The following is a 3991-nucleotide window of genomic DNA, read 5'->3' on the forward strand; positions in this document are numbered from 1 at the left end:
TTGCAATTTTGATCCAAATAAGTCAAAATGAATACATAGAGGTCGTTTATGGCTGGACTAAGTATAAATAAGCCAAAAATGAGCAAATTTGACATTTTTCGACAGAAAAAACATTTTTTGAAAATTTTTGATTTTTCAACAAAAGAGTCATGACTATACAAATCATTGAAATTTTGATCAAAATAAGTCATAATGTATACATAGAGGTCGTTTATGACTGGACTAAGTATAAATAAGCCAAAAATGATCAAATTTGACATTTTTCGATAGAAAAAACATTTTTTGAAAATTTTCGATTTTTCAACAAGAGACTCATGCCTATTCAAATCATTGCAATTTTGAATAAAATAAGTCAAAATGTATACAAAGAGGTCGTATATGACTGGACTAAGTATAAATAAGCCAAAAATGATCAAATTTGACATTTTTCGATAGAAAAAACATTTTTTGAAAATTTTCGATTTTTCAACAAGAGAGTCATGACTATACAAATCATTGCAATTTTGATCCAAATAAGTCAAAATGTATACATAGAGGTCGTTTATGACTGGACTAAGTATAAATAAGCCAAAAATGATCAAATTTGACATTTTTCGATAGAAAAAACATTTTTTGAAAATTTTCGATTTTTCAACAAGAGAGTCATGACTATACAAATCATTGCAATTTTGATCCAAATAAGTCAAAATGTATACATAGAGGTCGTTTATGATATGACTAAGTATAAATAAGCCAAAAATGATCAAATTTGACATTTTTCGATAGAAAAAACATTTTTTAAAAATTTTCGATTTTTCAACAAGAGACTCATGCCTATACAAATCATTGCAATTTTGATCCAAATAAGTCGAAATGTATACATAGAGGTCGTTAATGACTGGACTAAGTATAAATAAGCCAAAAATGATCAAATTTGACATTTTTCGATAGAAAAAACATTTTTTAAAAATTTTCGATTTTTCAACAAGAGACTCATGCCTATACAAATCATTGCAATTTTGTGATCCAAATAAGTCAAAATGTATACAAAGAGGTCGTTTATGACTGGACTAAGTATAAATAAGCCAAAAATGTTCAAATTTGACATTTTTCGATAGAAAAAAACATTTTTTGAAAATTTTCGATTTTCAACAAGAGAGTCATGACTATACAAATCATTGCAATTTTGATCCAAATAAGTCAAAATGTATACATAGAGGTCGTTTATGACTGGACTAAGTATGAAAAAGCCAAAAATGATCAAATTTGACATTTTTCGATAGAAAAAACATTTTTTGAAAATTTTCGATTTTTCAACAAGAGAGTCATGACTATACAAATCATTGAAATTTTGATCCAAATAAGTCAAAATGTATACATAGAGGTCGTTTATGACTGGACTAAGTATAAATAAGCCAAAAATGATCAAATTTGACATTTTTCGATAGAAAAAACATTTTTTGAAAATTTTCGATTTTTCAACAAGAGAGTCATGACTATACAAATCATTGAAATTTTGATCCAAATAAGTCAAAATGTATACATAGAGGTCGTTTATGACTGGACTAAGTATAAATAAGCCAAAAATGATCAAATTTGACATTTTTCGATAGAAAAAACATTTTTTGAAAATTTTCGATTTTTCAACAAGAGAGTCATGACTATACAAATCATTGCAATTTTGATCCAAATAAGTCAAAATGAATACAAAGAGGTCGTTTATGACTGGACTAAGTATAAATAAGCCAAAAATGACCAAATTTGACATTTTTCGATAGAAAAAACATTTTTTGAAAATTTTCGATTTTTCAACAAGAGAGTCATGACTATACAAATCATTGAAATTTTGATCCAAATAAGTCAAAATGTATACATAGAGGTCGTTTATGACTGGACTAAGTATAAATAAGCCAAAAATGATCAAATTTGACATTTTTCCATAGAAAAAACATTTTTTGAAAATTTTCGATTTTTCAACAAGAGAGTCATGACTATACAAATCATTGCAATTTTGATCCAAATAAGTCAAAATGTATACATAGAGGTCGTTTATGACTGGACTAAGTATAAATAAGCCAAAAATGATCAAATTTGACATTTTTCGATAGAAAAAACATTTTTTAAAAATTTTCGATTTTTCAACAAGAGACTCATGCCTATACAAATCATTGCAATTTTGATCCAAATAAGTCAAAATGTATACATAGAGGTCGTTTATGACTGGACTAAGTATAAATAAGCCAAAAATGATCAAATTTGACATTTTTCAATAGAAAAAACATTTTTTGAAAATTTTCGATTTTTCAACAAGAGAGTCATGACTATACAAATCGTTGCAATTTTGATCCAAATAAGTCAAAATGAATACATAGAGGTCGTTTATGACTGGACTAAGTATAAATAAGCCAAAAATGTTCAAATTTGACATTTTTCGATAGAAAAAACATTTTTTGAAAATTTTCGATTTTTCAACAAGAGAGTCAGGACTATACAAATCATTGAAATTTTGATAAAAATAAGTCATAATGTATACATAGAGGTCGTTTATGACTGGACTAAGTATAAATAAGCCAAAAATGATCAAATTTGACATTTTTCGATAGAAAAAACATTTTTTGAAAATTTTCGATTTTTCAACAAGAGAGTCATGACTATACAAATCATTGGAATTTTGATCCAAATAAGTCAAAATGTATACATAGAGGTCGTTTATGACTGGACTAAGTATAAATAAGCCAAAAATGATCAAATTTGACATTTTTCGATAGAAAAAACATTTTTTTTAAATTTTCGATTTTTCAACAAGAGACTCATGCCTATACAAATCATTGAAATTTTGATCCAAATAAGTCAAAATGTATACATAGAGGTCGTTTATGACTGGACTAAGTATAAATAAGCCAAAAATGATCAAATTTGACATTTTTCGATAGAAAAAACATTTTTTAAAAATTTTCGATTTTTCAACAAGAGACTCATGCCTATACAAATTATTGTAATTTTGATCCAAATAAGTCAAAATGTATACATAGAGGTCGTTTATGACTGGACTAAGTATAAATAAGCCAAAAATGATCAAATTTGACATTTTTCGATAGAAAAAACATTTTTTGAAAATTTTCGATTTTTCAACAAGAGACTCATGCCTATACAAATCATTGCAATTTTGATCCAAATAAGTCAAAATGTATACATAGAGGTCGTTTATGACTGGACTAAGTATAAATAAGCCAAAAATGATCAAATTTGACATTTTTCGATAGAAAAAACATTTTTTAAAAATTTTCGATTTTTCAACAAGAGACTCATGCCTATACAAATCATTGCAATTTTGATCCAAATAAGTCAAAATGAATACATAGAGGTCGTTTATGACTGGACTAAGTATAAATAAGCCAAAAATGACCAAATTTGACATTTTTCGATAGAAAAAACATTTTTTGAAAATTTTCGATTTTTCAACAAGAGAGTTATGACTATACAAATCATTGCAATTTTGATCCAAATAAGTCAAAATGAATACATAGAGGTCGTTTATGACTGGACTAAGTATAAATAAGCCAAAAATGATCAAATTTGACATTTTTCGATAGAAAAAACATTTTTTGAAAATTTTCGATTTTTCAACAAGAGAGTCATGACTATACAAATCGTTGCAATTTTGATCCAAATAAGTCAAAATGAATGCATAGAGGTCGTTTATGACTGGACTAAGTATAAATAAGCCAAAAATGTTCAAATTTGACATTTTTCGATAGAAAAAACATTTTTTGAAAATTTTCGATTTTTCAACAAGAGAGTCAGGACTATACAAATCATTGAAATTTTGATCAAAATAAGTCATAATGTATACATAGAGGTCGTTTATGACTGGACTAAGTATAAATAAGCCAAAAATGATCAAATTTGACATTTTTCGATAGAAAAAAACATTTTTTGAAAATTTTCGATTTTTCAACAAGAGAGTCATGACTATACAAATCATTGAAATTTTGATCCAAATAAGTCAAAA

The sequence above is a fragment of the Chrysoperla carnea genome, unplaced genomic scaffold (assembly GCF_905475395.1).
Source record: "Chrysoperla carnea unplaced genomic scaffold, inChrCarn1.1, whole genome shotgun sequence".
Lineage (NCBI taxonomy): Eukaryota > Metazoa > Arthropoda > Insecta > Neuroptera > Chrysopidae > Chrysoperla > Chrysoperla carnea.